Source organism: Dermacentor silvarum, chromosome 7, assembly GCF_013339745.2.
Source record: "Dermacentor silvarum isolate Dsil-2018 chromosome 7, BIME_Dsil_1.4, whole genome shotgun sequence".
Taxonomy (NCBI): Eukaryota; Metazoa; Arthropoda; class Arachnida; order Ixodida; family Ixodidae; genus Dermacentor; species Dermacentor silvarum.
In genome coordinates, this window is record NC_051160.1 from 144138765 (window position 1) to 144155326 (window position 16562).

Below are 16562 nucleotides of genomic sequence, written 5' to 3' on the forward strand. Positions count from 1 at the left end.
TGACTTTTGCCTCTCTGATGGTTTTGTAGAGGAGGTCGTTCGGGGACCCTGTATAGTGGGTGGTCTCCGGGGGGATATGCGGGGAAGTGTAGACCACGAAGCGTCTGGAGGAGTTCCTGCGGGGAGGCTTCGGATGCGTGTATGAGCTTCGTCATGATCTGTTTCTGGTCTGAGTCGCAGGCTGAGTCGAATCAATGAGATGGCGGAATAGGTTCCATGTCTGGGGCAGGCTCATGGTGTGCTCCAGCCTGTTACATAGGGATCCCCAATTTTGGCGAGAGAGAGTCGCAGCATGCGTCTCAGTCTCCTTGTTGAGCTGGGTCAGCCGGCGTCTGAATGTTGTATTCCAGCGCTGGCGCTGACACCTCCGCTCGAGTCCCGCCTTGGCTTTCCAGAGCTGCAGGAGATGCGAATCCATCGCGTCCGCAGGGCAGTCCTCTGGGAGGGGGCGAGTCACGGCGCGGACGTCGCACTAGAGCTGGTCGGACCAAGTAGCTATGTCTGAGACGGTGTGTAGAGTGCGGGCTGCTCGAAAAGTGCGGAACGAGTCCCACTTCGTGAAGGCATCACCACGAGCGGGTCTGCGTGCTGGGCCTGCTTGTAGGAGAATCTCAATAATGTAGTGATCACTACCCAGATTCTCCCGGGTGTTACACCACCAGATTGAGGTAGGCGGTGGGTAAATGTAAGGTAGGGGGTCTACTACGGGTGCGGTAGGGGGTCTACTACTAATGTGAGGTAGGGGGTCTACTTGGTCACAGCCGGAGCAGCGGCGTTGCTTGGGAGCCGGGCACACATCCGCGTGGTGGCCGAGTGCGCCGCGGTTAGGGCAGTGCTCGATATTCTTTTTGAGGAGGGAGCACCTATGGAGTACGGAGGAGAGGTAGATGTGCTTGGGTCTTGTTCGAAAAGGATGATGATGGACTCCGTGGAGCCTATGCGTATAAAGTCGAGGATGGGAAGGTTCTGCTCGCGATTGAGACGATCCTGAATGTCTTCGTAAGAGTGGGCGAGAGGGACCCCGTGAACCACACCGCGGGCGCACTCTTACGGGGCCGCTTGGTAGGAGTAGTCGAAGGCAGTGCCTTTGATGAGTACGGACTTGATGGCGAGGTAGTGGTGTCGGCGTTGCGGGTCGGGAGAGTTGATGAGGACGACGTGTTGGAGGGTGTTGATGATTAGGGTGCCTGGCTTGGCCTCTTGGTGTCCGAGGCGGGCTGCTTGCAGAATGCCATCGCGAAGCGCAACGCTGTTCACGGTCCGAAGGTTGAGGCCGCCACGGGGACGGAGGGTGATTTTATGATCGTCGATGGGTAGCTCGGGGTGGCATAGGGCCGAGAGTTGGGGCGGCCGGGGCCGGTGCCTCGCCAGAGCTTGAGGCGTAGATGACTGCATACATTTCTCGGCAGCGGCGAAATTCGGAGTAGTGGTGGGGCGGGAGTTGCGAGTCGAGCTAGGATGAGTTTATGCGGTCGTAGGGGACAAAGTCGGGTCTCCTCCGCACCCCGGAGGCCCGGTTTCGATTCCCGCCCAGATCAAAATTTACCTATTTTTATTTCAAAGGGATTAGTTTACGTTGTTTACATGAACCTGCCTACTAAATTTGTCATCAATTCGAGCATTTTTTAGGCGTTTTTACTCTTTGCCGTCGGCCATTTTTGGTAGCGTCGCCGACTACAACTACGGGTTTTCGCGTAATTGGGCATATAATGCTTTCGCATTAAAAAAAATGAAAAGGAATCGGCCCCCACACGGAGCCTTGCGGCACACCAGACGTAGCAGCAACATCATCTGAGCAACTCCCATTCAAAACAACTCTTCGACGTACTTACTTAACAACACGGAGTTACAGCCTGTATATTCATAAAAAATATTCACGTGTTCATAGCACGGCTAATCTTACCTGGCCTATCGAGATTAGTAACAATGCGGATCGAACGTTGGGTTATTTGCTCCTGTACACTTAAATGCCACAATCCTCTCTCATGTTACTACTATAGAAAACACTAATAGGAACAAAATTTGATTATTCATCCAATGTGTGAAATTCCATTGTATTTATTACCTCATTAGAACTCAAAATTACTATACTCGTTTTATATGTTCAACTTATGATCGAAAAGCTACTCTAACCCCAAATAAAACTAAACTTGAATTTGTAACCCGTAAACTGATACAGTCGAACCCGGAAATATCGAATCTGAAGAGAATCACACAACAGTTCGTTATATAGGTAATTCGATATATAAAATAATAGGCCCTCAGGTAAACGGTGGCTTACCGATTAGTGCATCCGAGGGTCGCTAACTTACTGCACGCAACTCGAGGAAAAAAAGCAAGCACACTTTATTTACCTGCAAAAAAATTGCTGGTTCACTTTCAACTTCATTGAAAAGTTCAAGCTGATTCTTTTCTTTACACTTATAGGGGCCATGGCTTGCGGAAAATAAACTCGTGAATAGGCGCTCAACCCACACGACGACGCCTCGAAAATCGGATAGAAGGAATGTTGACGTCCGAGGTAGTATGAGGGCTAGCCGAACAGGCTGACAGGGCTCAACTGACTGCACTATCTCTTCTCCACCTCCAGGTGCCAGAATACCTCAAAGTACACAAAAAAGTGCACTATGAGGTCTTCTGAGTGGCACCGCGTTCGATATATCGAATTTGCTGGTGAACGGGCGTTCTATATACGCGTGCACCAGCCCGATACATTTGCATGGAATTTTCAAGGGTATTTTACAGCTGTCGATGTACAGAATAAGTCGTTATAAGTTGGCTTGATATATCCGCGTACGACTGTATCTCCGTCACCACATATATGGCATCGTATTGATCAGCTGTACAAAATACGTATCAGATGTAGTCACATTAACTTCCTTCAGCTCTTTCTGGCCTCGAACAGCCCTCGAATGGTATCGCCTCCCCAAAGAAATCCTAAAGAGTACTAATAAACGCAAGTTTCATGCAACATGAACTAGCGTACCTTGTGTAGTCTGAATTGGTTAATTACTCACTATGTTCCTTTTTAATTCTTTGTAATATCAGGTAAGATGGTATAATTGTAAAGCTACCTTCCTGGTACGCACTGAAGCTTTTCCAACGACCACCAGCTAAAATTATATGATTAGAAACTTACTTTTTAATCATTGCATTATTTGTTTAGCCTGCTCAACCCACTTCGTTCCGTAATGCCTTCGAGTGCTGACGGCGCAAATAAATAAATTATTAAACTGTAAAAAATATTTCTTGGATGAGAGGTGGTCACCTCCGGCAATGTTTCATCATCATCATCAGACTATATTTATGTCCATGGCAGGACGAAGGCCTCGCCCAGCTGGAGGTCCCACCTCCAGCTTTCTCGTTGTGAAAGGGGCGCTTGTTTTCTTCTTTGCGGAATTTAGTGAAGGGCCTGACGCGTGTTTTCTCGGATTCGCGACGTACGGCGAATTCATCCGCTAGCACTGCAGCACGTTCTAGGTCCTTTTCGCCCGACCTATCTTGAATCCACAGGCGCATCTCTTCGCTCAAGGACCCATAGAATTGCTCCATGCCGATTAGCTCAACAACCTTGTCGTGACAACCGAACGCGTCTTCCCCCTTTAGCCACTCAATTAGATTGACTTTCAGTTTATAACTGAAATCCTGAAAAGACTCGCCCGGTGTCCTAACTGCCTCCCGAAAACGGCGGCGGAAAGCCTCCGCTGAGAGCCGATATTTCCTTAGCAACGCAGATTTTACTTTTTGATAATCCTCTGACTCGTCCTTCGTTAGCCTTGCAATTATTTCGGTTGCTTCGCCAGGAAGAACGGTCAGAATCTGTTGCGGCCAACTCTCTTGTGCCAACCCGTTTCTCTCGCAGGTTCGTTCAAAAATAACGAGAAACAATCCCATGTCATCGTTCACCTTGTACGACGGCATGAGATCCCTTATTTTCACTCCTACTTCACCTGAACGTCTTTCATCTATTGAGAGTTTATTTGCTGATTGCCTGGCCAGATCCCGCTGCACGTCCAGTTCTTTTAGCTTTAGTTCGTGAGCTCTCTGTTCCTCTCGTTCCTTTCTCTCTGCAGCTCTCTGTTCCTCGCGTTCCTTTCTTTCTGCTTCTGCAGCTTCCTTTTGTTCAGCTTTCTCAGCTCGTTTCTCTATTCAATTGTTGTCACTGTGCGTGCACAAAAATTATCTGGGGATTGTGCAATCGCGACCACGATACATTAAAAAACTCAGACGGTTCAGTGAAAAATATGTATTGAGCACGCCTCCTTGAAAATTCATAAATTTAAAAAAAAAGAAAAAAAGTCTGAACCGTAAGCATGCGGAATCTGCAATCTAGAGTCGGTATATTAGCTTCCTGATATAACACAGTGTTGGCAACAAATATAGGTACCCCAAGGCATAATCGTAGAGATTTTCTTTCTAATAGTATCAGAGGTATAATTTTATAGGCGGGACCACCGGAAAATAACACGCAACCGAATTCTAATATGGGCCGAATATACATTTTATATATCATCATTAAAGTATCCCTGCGTAGTCCAGAGCGACGGTGACTGAGCCGGTGGAGCATAGCTACGGCACGTTCTGCCTTTGTTGCGATATGTTCAATGTGAGTGCGCCAGACAAGCTTTTCATCGTATATGACACCAAGGTATTTCACTGAGTCAACTTGAGGAATGGTTTCCTGGTGATATTGGAGGGATATATGCACTGGTGCAGTTAACGGGAAAACTAGCACATCACTTTTATTAACATTTAAGGACATACATAACTCATCTAGCCGTGTCTCAAGCCTTCCTAGGTAACTCTGCAACGACTGGTGCAGTGAGTGTACATTAGTTGCAGATGTAAAGAATGCAATATCGTCCGCATAAACATAAACGTTCACTTCCCTGGACAAAGGAATTGTGCTTAGCAAAACGTTAAACAAAATGGGTGAAAGAACGGCACCCTGTGGTACACCTCTTGTTTGCTTGTATTTAGACGTCGAAATGCCGTGTTGATAACAATAAAATTCTCTATATCTCAAAAATTCATATATCCATGCGGTAATATACTTCGGTAAATTCGTAGACTTCAGTTTATTGAATAGAATTAGGTATTCGACAGTGTCGTATGCTTTCGCCACATCTAGCGTCACCAAAGCTGCACACTCTCGTTTGCGACGAGCTAGTTTAATGCGGCTCTCTAGATCGACATGAGCGCACCATATCGAGTGCCCGGGACGAAATCCAATCTGACAAGGACTGAGAATTGTATCCTGCATAGAATGTGTTATGCGCCCATGAATAATCCTTTCTAATAATTTTACGACATTGGAAGTAAGAGAAATTGGCCTTATGTTGTCTAGGTTAAGTCCAGCTGCTTTTTTCTTCAACAGTGGAATAATTTTAGCTACCCTCCACTCTCTTGGAACCCAGGAATTTTTTACAGAAAAATTTACTATATTTAATAGGTCTTGAGGCGCATAATCAAACAAAACTTTTAGCATTCGTGTTGTAATTCCATCTGGGCTTGGTGCTGACGCCGGTAATAATCTAATTATGTTTTCAAGCTCTGTCAATGTGACTTCCACAAAGTCGTCTCCCGAGGGAGGTTTCGATAGTCCTGACGGCAATTTATTTATTTATTTCATAATACCCCTAAAGGCCCCCGAACGGGTATTACATAGGGGGTACGGATACATGAAAAAATGCGAGGTTTGCGCGTTACCGAAAAAAAAGAAAAAAAGAATTATACATAAGTACGACGACTAGCAACATACACAAATAAAACAGTATACGAAATAGATTAGTCGAGTAACAACTTAAAACAACTTAAGGGCATAAATAGATACAGTGTACAAGAAGCAATACGAGGTCTTGCTGGAAACTGCGTCAGTTGTCATCTTAACAAATTAATAAGACATGAATACACTTATACAATGTACACGCAGAACGGTAAAACAAATGATCATGTGTAAATCGCTGCGCTAGACCTTTAGCAATTTTCTCAAGTGACTCTGATAACTCCTTTGTTGATAGAACGACTGAGTCGATATTCACTGGGGCTGGTATATCTTTACGGGATCGAAGAAATTTAAACAGAGGTTTTTTATTACTAGACTTAGAAGAAAGATATGTGTAGTGTTTCGAATCGTAATCGTCCTTAGCTTTTGCGACTGTTCGCTTAAATGTAGCAGCTACATATGTATAATCTGCCCAATTTACAGGGCATTGGTTATATAAAAGTTTTTTCCATGCAGCTTTTCGACGTCTAAACTCTCGCTCACAGTCAGAATTCCACCATGGACAATAAGAACCACCTTTAGTAGATGGTACGACAAATTGAGACTTTTTGATGTTTGTTTTATTATTGAACAAAGGCTCATTGCCTTAATATCCTTCTCCATGCCTTCTTGAGCATTTAAAGCTGATTTTAACACATTTTTAAATTTTGAGTAATTTACAAAAGTTCGCACATGATTATCTAAACAAGTTGACGAGTAACCAGTTCAAAAATTATAGGTAAATGATCACTGTTAGTACCGGAGTCAACTGTGTTCCAGGAGGTGATTGAAATGCTCGAGCTGACAAACGTAAGATCTAGGGCAGAACGTGGATGACCGCGAACGAAAGTATGTACTCCTGAATTTAAACAGGAGAAATGATTTGATAAAGTCCAATCCCACAACCTTCTGCCACAAGTATCCGTTCGGAAACCCCACGATACATGGTGAGAATTAAAGTCGCCTACTAGTATGACGTTTTTCTGACTGTTAGCAATAGCGGTATCGAGATAACGGGTACCTTGCACCCCTGCAGGGAAGTACGTGTTAATTAGGGAAAATGGCGTGCAACCAGGAAGCGTTATATCCAATACTAACATCTCACATTCTAGTGACATTATCTGATGTGCTATCGTAGCTTTATGGCAGATCTTTGCTGACACAAAGATAGCTAAACCACCGTCTCGGGAAAGGCGATCCAATCGAAAACATCGGATATTTTTTAGATTAAAATTTTGATCAGCAGTAAGCCAGGTTTCCTGTAAAATAATAATATCTGGAGAATATTTAGAAGTAAGATATAATAAATCTGTTGCAGCGGAAAGTATGGAACGACAGTTCCACTGAATTACTGTTAAGCTTCCTATGGTGAAGAAAGCAGAGCAGCAGAGACTGCTTGGTCTAAAACGCTCTCTTTTAAGAAGTCTTTCTTAGTGGGAGTCTCTCTCACGTACTTTTTAGCCTTTGAGTTGGTGGGAGAGCTAGATTTTTTGTTTACCGGTGATCTTGTGCGTTTAAGTGATCGGGGGTCCATTTCTACATCTTGATTTTCGGTCGCATCTGTGTCTGAAAGGCAGGTGTGGTCAACTTTCTCAGAAGTTGATGGCTTTGCAACATCGTTTTTTATCATTGGTATCGCGGTCGACACTTGACTAGATTGACTTTTTGGTAGAACAGGCACCTGGCCTTCAGTGTTGGTTTTATTAGCAATTTGAAACCACTGACCGAATTGTGTGGACATTGCCTGAACAAGGGAATCGGTGAGGTTCACCATAATGCGTTCCATTGCTTTTTCCAACGCCTTTTCGACGGAAGCCGCAACATCCTGAGAGATTGAGTTATCAATAGCTAATGTTTGACGGGCCGTTATACCGGCATATCCTTGAGTCCTACTCTGAATTTCTGCAATGGCCTCGCGACGAGAGCATCGGCGTCTATCAATTATTTCAAGGATTTGTAGTTCTCTTGTCCTTGCAGGGCAGTTAGGCTCATCTGCAGGATGAGTACCGCTGCAAAGGCAGCAGGATTCATCACGTGACGAACATTCATTTGAGTTATGGTCTTCTCCACAAACGCGGCACCGTGTATTTGATCTGCAAGCTTTTAGGGAGTGTCCAAACCGCCAGCATTTTAAACACTGAAGGACACGGGCTGATAGAGGCTCAACTCGGTATATGAGTGGCCATGCCTTGATTTCTGATGGACGATTCAAGCCAGCAAACGTAGCAATGACACTTTCTGTGGGTATGCGCTTATTATCAGCGACTCGACTGCAACGATACACAGAAATCACGCCTGCCAATGAAAACATTTCCAAAATTTCTGCGGGACACAGACTTATGTCAACACCACGGACTAGGCCTTTGGTACATGCGAGGTGAGGAGGAATGTAGCTGCTCACCGGATGTGTCGCAAAAACATTGCACTTCTGTAAATCTTGTACACAAGCCTGGTCTGACGAGCAGCAAAGGATGCCCCCTCGGCCAAATTGTCGAACCTCGGTGATCTGTTGAAATTTGGCCGAGGCCATCCGCAGTTCGGTTTGAATCGCCTTGGGATTCTTCATGCGAATCATTCCGCCATCACTCGGGACTAAAGCCACAGGTACGCTGGTGGTCCCACTGCGTAAGAAAAGCTCCACAGGCAAATCAGGGGGAGGAATGGAAGCCGACCAGGAGTATGCCTCCTGGCCTGGCGATGAGAGAGACATAGCAGATGAGCACGGAATTACTCTAATATGTTAACAGCTTTTCTAAAGAAGCGTCAAAAACAATTAGCTGAAAAAGCAAAGATCAATAAGAAAACCAACAGCTACTTGACCAAAACCCGCGTGGAATCTTCACGGACGGCGCTTTGGAACACCAAGATGCCAGCGCGAGCCACTATCCTGAAGAAAAGGGAAGTACGCAGGAGTACCAGAGCTACTCCTGCGTACTTCCCTTTTCTTCTTCCGTCGTATTTTGCGCTGTTTGAACAGAATGTAAAAATCCAGAAAGACCGAAGTCGCCTCAAACCAAAGGATGCCCTTGTATTCCTTACCTAAATCAATGAGGAATAAAGATTATAAACAGGGATAAGGTGCCTCAGAAAGGCGGGCCAACGTTTCGATAGGAGGACCTATCTTCATCAAAGGCGGGCTCGTCATCCTCGGCGGGCTAGTTTTAAAGGGTTAGTGGAGTGAGGTCACGTCGATGTCGGCTGTGGCTGGCTGTAAAGGGAGAGACTGAAAAGAAAATGACCGCTGGCGCTTGACGGTCTAGACGCGGTTTCTAAGACGAGGGGACAACAGCGGGGGAGCGAGACAGTGACAAAAAAAGAAGACATAAGCGTGGGTTGGGGGAGCGAGAGGTGAGGGAGCGTTCAAAGATGTCGTGGGCGGCGTACGTTTGGGGTCCCTGAAGAGCCGTTCAGTCGGTCAGTGTGCAAGTAACAACAATACGAGTTGATATAATCACTTGAGTAGCGTAGCATCAATGCTTCGGGTAATTTTGAAGGTGTTAAGATGGCGACATGGCGTCTGGAAAGAGGGAGGGGGGTGGTTTGTGGTTGACAGGGAGCATCTCGGTCCGGGAAGGGACGTTAGCCTCAGTAGTTCGCCGTAGGCGTCGTCACGGCGGTAAACAGAAGTGGCGGGACCCTGTGTTGCCGAGAAAGGTATCCTGACGTCTGGGACTTTGGAATGTGTCGGTGTGGATCTTTAAAAGGAAAAGAAAAGGACGCAGAGAAAGAAAGCAAAAAAAAGGGAGAACCGGCATAGGAGGGGGACAGCGGAAAAAAGAAAATTTAAAATAAAAACACTGAGTGGACATGTGTACATGGAAAAGCGCTCGTATGGTTGATCTATGCGTAAAAGCATGGGGGGGAATAATAAATTGATTAGTAGTTGATATGCAGGGAAGAACTGGAAATGGAAGAATAGTTGAGGTTGAGCATCGAGATTAGCTCGAGGTTTAACTTGTTTTATATCTTTAGTAATGCTATATTAGGTGAGGTTGAGCATCGAGATTAGCTAGAGGTTTAACTTGTTTTGTGTCTTTGTTAATGGTATGATAATTTCAGCTTTATGTTAGTGCTTTTAGCGACTCTAAGTTTCCACGTGAAAAATTGATCCCCGTCGGGTGCAGGCATTTAAACTTGTGTATGAGGTATGATTCTGTATATTTTCTCTCGCGAGGTGAACGAAAATTTGTAGTATGTAGAGCCTTGCTTCATCGAATATATGGCCGTGCTCATTGAAGTGGCTGGCTACTGCTTTAGGTAAATTGTGTTTTGTATCTGCGCGATGGCCGTTGAGTCTCGTGTGCATTTCTTGTCCAGTCTCACCTATGTATTGCTTGTTACAAGCGGCACATTCGAGACAGTAGACTACGTTGCTTGACGTGCAGATGAAATTCGAAGTTACCTTGTGAAAGCAATCTGACGCTGTACTTTTTACTGTAGTAGTAGATTGAATATGTTTGCACGTGGAACACCTGGAGCGGCCACAGGGACCCCATGTTGGCTTCGTCTTTGTCCTTAGTTTGGCGTGTACAAGAATGCCCTTGAAATTACTGTTCCGTGTGTAGGCTACTCTGGGCAAGTCGGGAAAGATCTTATTTGGTTCTGGTTGCTGGTGAGAATTGGGTAGTATTTACTGAGGATGTTGTTCACGTTGAGGAGTGCGTTTGAGAATTTAGTAGTAAGAAGAGGCGTTGTTGTCCTTGTGATCTTAGGGCGGGGTTTGAGGACCTCGGCTCAATCAAGCTTGGTTGCATTGGTGTAGGCTTTCTGAAGGGCAGTGTTCGCGTAGTTCCTGCTTGATAGGGTTTCCTTAAGGTGATCGAGTCTTTCTACGTAGTCATGGTTTTCAACGAAAATGCGACGACGTCGTGTGGCTTGACCTTTAAAGATACCTGGTTTGCAATGTATGTCATGGTGGCCGTTATATTCTAGGTACTGTTCTTTATCAAAAGGTTTCCTATACAGCGTTGTCTTTAGTGTCCCATTATCAATATATATTGTTGTGTCCAGAAAGTTTATGCGCTCATTTGAAGATTCCGATGTGAATTTTATTGTTGTGTGAAAAGAATTTAGGAAAGTTACAAATTTATCTAAACTGTCCTGACCATGTCCCCATATTATGAATATGTCGTCTATGTATCGTAGGCATTAGCCCAACTAGTTCGTAGCGCATCCTCTCTCCAGAGGATGCCGCTGTGATAGTAGTTTTTTATAGCACATGCCTCCAGGCCCTTGTGGTTCAAGGGCTCTGTTTAGGCAGTAGTGCTTCTTCCCAATTACTGCATTTTAAATATTTTAAATATAGTATTCTTCTTTCTCAATGCATTCTTCATTTCATAGTACACCTCATTAGTCATTGCCATGATTTTAGTACATGTATATTTTTACGCACTATACAGCGATTATTTTAGGCCCCTTTACAGCCACGCCTCATCTACTTCTCAGAATTCATTGCTCCACTGCAAACTCACAAACACTGGCATGGCGCTCTTTGGCCATACTTGGACCTTGCACCATTAAACACCATACATCATCATCATCATCATCATGTATCGTAGGTATGTGTGGGGCTTGTGTATGCAACGAGATAGGATATCTGTTTCTAGAGTACCCATAAATATGTTCGCGTAGGTTGATGCAAAAGGTGTGCCCATACTTGTCTCATGTATTTGTAGGTAATAATTTTCCTCAAGTTCGAAGTAATTATATGTCAGAACTAATTCAAGAAGAGACAACTATACTTCAATAGAGTGTTGTGCATTGTGTTTGGACAGCGTTTCTTTTATCGAATTTAAACCATCAGGGATTTGAATGTTGGCGTACAGGGCCGTGACGTCTAGAGTTGCGAGAATTATGTTTTGCGGTAGTGTGCCTTTAGTATTAATGTCCTCTATAATTCTGAGTAGGTGGGGGGTATCTTGTACAAATGACGCAAGTGTTTTCGGAATGTCACCAAGGAAGTGGTTAAGAAATGTGGAGAGGCTTTCTGTCGAGGTGTTGTTGTTGGATACTATCGGATGCCCTGGGATATTAGCGGTGTGAAGTTCAGTGGGTGGAATTTTATGAATTTTCTGAAGGAGGTAGAAGCGTCCTGCAGTTTTGTTGCTTGGTTTAAGAAATTTGAATTCTTGCGATGTTATCAATTCATCACCCAAAAGTGATTTCAGCCTGTTGGTAATTTTCAGTGTGTATGATAATGTCGGATCGTTGTCTAGCTTACGGTAATGTTCAGGGTTGTTTAGCTGTCTGTAAGCCTCGTGCTTGTACTTACCTATCGGCCAAATAACTATACTTCTACCCTTATCTGCTTCCTTAATGACAATGTCGTTCCGGCAACTAAGATTTGAAATGATACGACTCTCCGATAAGGTTATGTGTTTAGCTCGCTTAGTTGTCTTGGATTGGCTTATAATTTCTTTAGTGACAGTTTTAAGGTATAGGTCGAGTTCTACGGCATGTTCTGGTTCAGGAGTCCAAGTAGATTCGGCTCTAAGTGGGGTCGTCCCGGTGTCTGGTGCGTTGTCCGCGAAAAAATGTCTTATCCGCATTCATCGGGAAAATTCCGAAAGATCCTTGTGAAGCTCAAATTCATTTATTGTGTTGTTCGAGGGACAAACGTTTAGGCCCTTGCTAAGTACGCCTATTTCTTCCATACTTAATGTTTTTGAAATGTGTACAACATTAGACTGATTTAATTTTTGGGAGACTTCAGCCACGTCTGGTATTTGTAGATTCGAGCTCCCTTGGCGTGAGGTAGCTGTTTGCCTGGAAGGTTGTTTTTGGATTGAAGTTCGCTTTCTTCATCTGTTTTTGAACCAGTTTTCGAGACTGTGCTTCGTGGTACTGTTCTAAATCTTTCGTCTCATCTGGTGTCAGACCTATATTCTGAAGTCTCTGGCTAAAACTTTCCAGTTGTTCTTCGCAGTATTCAGTGAGTATATTCAAAAGTGAGAATGAGGCATCGTTTAGTGTTGTCTGCCAGTTTGCACGATGATGTGGTGGGAATGTTCCTAGAGCTGGTATAGCCTTCAGTGTTTGTAATTTGGGGATTATATTGTTCTGTGTGCAGTCTGTGTACGTTTGCAGTCTGTGTACGTCTGTGTACGAGATGGAAGGTGTAACTCACACGTTTCTTGGTAAGTTTTCTAGCCTGCAGAAATTCTGTACGGCGTGGCTGAGAATGGTTATTAACTTGCAATGGCTGTCATTTATTTGCCTTTTGGCGGGTAGATCTGCGTGTAGTTTGTTTCTGTTTGGCAGGTTTGTTTCCGCATGCCTCACTTAGTTCCACCTCTGTTTCTGTTTGAGTATTTGCGTGTGCAGGCGAGCGTGTGGGTGTCTGTGTGAATGCTTCGGTTGTGGATTTTGTGTTGTCTGTAACAGTTGTGTCTGTTTGCACTGGTTTTGATTTCGTCTTTGGAATACTGTGTGCGCGGTGGATCGTTTCACAATGAGCTGTCTGTGTGCCCGAGGTGACCGCTGCAGTTGTGTTGTGCGGAGGGCACTGTCGGTAGAGTCGGTGGATGTGGTTTCTCAGTTAGATTCAAAGAGTGTTTTTCTGTATTTGTCCTTAATAAAGGATTTAATGTGTTGGGAAGCTAGCTGTATTTCTCTGCGGTTTAGATGGAAGCCATCCCAAGCTAGGTGTTCATGCGGTGCTTCGTGTATTTCTGCGTGGTGCATTGTGTCGACGTTCTTGTGGACTTGTTCTAAGTTAAAGATTAACGAGTTGAGTTTGTTGATCTCCTCATTGTGTTTCATGAGTGTTAGTTTGGTGGATTAGTGGCCGGTGTTTGTTTTGTAAGCGGGGAGCAACCGTTCTCACGGTTATGTGTGCGTTTGGGCGAACTTTTTGTATGGTGCGTATTACGTCGTTCATAGACTCGATCGTTTCCGTGGCGTTGTGTGTGTTGAAGTTGTTAGTGCCTACATTGACGATGAAGTGTGTGGTGTCCGCTGGAGTGTCACAAACTAATGGGAGAATATCTGATGCTTGCGCCCCGCTCAAATGTCTTATGTACGGCGGGTGTGGTCCTGGTGGAAAGTGTTGCTTCAGGTACTTGTACTGGCTATCTGCAAGGATCGCTACACGTGCAAAGGATAACAAGGGGAACTTACCCTGTTCCGTCATTGTCAGCTGGTCTCGAAATACAAAATCAACAAAGGTGGCTGACAGATGGAGGAAACCGCGCCTAGACAGTCAAGCGCCAGCGGTCATTTTCTTTTCAGTCTCTCTCTTTACAGCCAGCCACAGCCGACATCGATGTGACGTCACTCCACTAACCCTTTAAAACTAACCCGCCGAGGATGACGAGGCCGCCTTTGACGAAGATAGGTCCTCCTATCGAAACGTTGGCCAGCCTTTCTGAGGCACCTTATCCCTGTTCATAATCTTTATTCCTCGTGTGCTACTCCATCTGTCAGCTACCTCCATTGAACCTAAATCAATGTAATTAATGCTTTCAGCGCCGTGCAAGTGCGTTCGCGACTTGCTGATTCTTCAAAGGCGAATTGGTAAAACGATGTATGGTAAGATAATTCGTCACGCGGCTGAAATATGGCATTGCGTCCATCCATGATTGCACGCATGTTCTCAACCGCCCGCCTAGCAGCAGCGTATTACGCTGCACCATGGAGGAACGAGAAGCTATGTATGTATGAGTGATTATTAAATAGGAGGAGAAGAGAAAAGTACAGCGTCGTAACTGCCTCTCGTGAGAGGGCACCTCAACAGCGCTGTACGGGGGAGGGGGTGATGACTAACAGAGTAGTGGAGAGAGGAGGGGGAAAAAAGTGGGGGGGGGAAAGCGCAGCCGAACACAGCCGAGCGGTAAGTCGTGAAGGGGCGCGGTTTAGAGCCGCTGACACCAGCTGGTTCTTTCTCCATTTACTCCATTGATGCGCTGCGCTCACGACCGGTCGTGGCTGCGCTTCGGCTATGGGGCTCTTGCGTTGCCCAGGGGGCGCTGCAAAAATGGTGCTAAAAAGTGCCCTCAATTCGAAACTGGGTATTACCAAGCTCGGTCGTCTGCTTCGGGAAGCACGTTTACAATACGAACCCGCCACTTTCGGTTGTGTTGTACCACGGCTTGCAACGAATATCGGGCGCGGAAGATTTTTCCATGGGTGGCATGCTGCATTAAGGCAAGAAATTATGCAACGCCGAATACGTGTACGCCGTTCAAGGAATAAGCGGCGAAGTTTTAGCGCGGTGTCAATCGCAAGTGAAGAGAGTCACGCACCTGCGAAGTTGAACTTCAGGTAAGGTTTGCACGCTGCTATATTCAGGCGCACAAACGTGAGGAAATGCTTGCCTATAAATGCAGTCACCGCAGCGATAAGCACACATCACGTTTAGGGAATAGCTCGAGCGCACGACGGTATACGCGCCGCGACGGCAGCGGTCTTTCAGCATGCCGCGATGTACGAAGTACGAACTGCTCGAGCGCACGATCGTACGCGCCGTGACGGCAGCGGTCCTTTAGATGCCGCGAAACGGCGGGTCTCCTGGAATCTTTGTTGACTGCATGCCGCTGGACAAGTAATTATGCCTGCGCTGTAGTAGCGGCCATCTGTCCCTTTAGCAATTGATAAATAATTAACTGATGCAATGCATATAAGCTCGCAATGACGTACGTACGTGCGAATCGCGCTGCAGCGCGAGCTCGTGCACTGCTCGCTTGATGTAGCTTTTAATGACAGCGCTCGAACATCGATGTGCTGTAATCAATACTACCTTGCTGTGCTGCCTCAACGTGCTGGCTTGAGGTTAAGGATGAGCAAATTCAACTGTCTAACCTGTGCTGCTCGTAGTGGGGTACTGAATTGTCACCGAATCAGCCCGACCATTTGTGGTCATTTGCACACACCTGGTCACTTCACCACTTCGCACCGGTCGAATTGTTTATTGTCGCTGTGGCCGGGTCTCGAATCGTGAATCACCAGCCATGCCTGCTGCTATGTCGGTCTTCCATTTCGCTTACCCAACGCGACGAACTGCAGTTATCCAGCGCGCCCGACGCTCCACTTCGTGAGTCATTGAAGGAAAACGGTGGAATCTGATGTTGGGATTCAGGTCTTCTTGTTCATGGCAGCCCACAACGCAGCAGTAATGACGGTGACGCTTTTCCGAGGCTGAGCTAGGTGTCTCCGGATCGTCGTCGCCGATGTCTTCTGCTTCCAGCATTACGACCCACGGCACACGGAGAGTCCGTTTTCGTATAATTATAGGCTGCGGCCAGCTCTCAACCTGGTCGCCATGGTCTGTGAGAAGTGACGAGCCTTTTCGCACTCGAAACAGGGCAGAAAAAAGTGCGAATCGACGCAAAACGCGGGCTAGAAACGTGCTTCGCCACAGCCAGGGCTCAATACTATACAAGCTGGTGCTACCCAGATGACGTTTTTTTTCGCCGCCACCAGGCGCCGCTACTATACCTCAAACTCCAGCGCAAGACGCCCATAGTGTACTAGAATACGGTTGAGTGGGACTAGCGGCTGGGGCGGCGCATGCTTTGCAGTGAGGCGCCCGACGTGGAAAACTACTGTGGCGGCGCTGCGATAGAGTGGATTGGGCCGCATCAAGGTCGTGCCGTTGGAAACTGCTAGTGATACTGCTCGGCAGGGTCATTCGTACTACTTCGCGCGCTGGTATTTGCGTTCAGACCACTCAAATGGTGTTCATAATTGCACATGACATATATTTATGCCTTAAGAATAAATTCCTGTCATTCTCTTCTTTATTTTATTTTTTAAAATGCCGCTCGGTGATCTTTTTCGGTATCGGGCCGGGTTCGGGCCG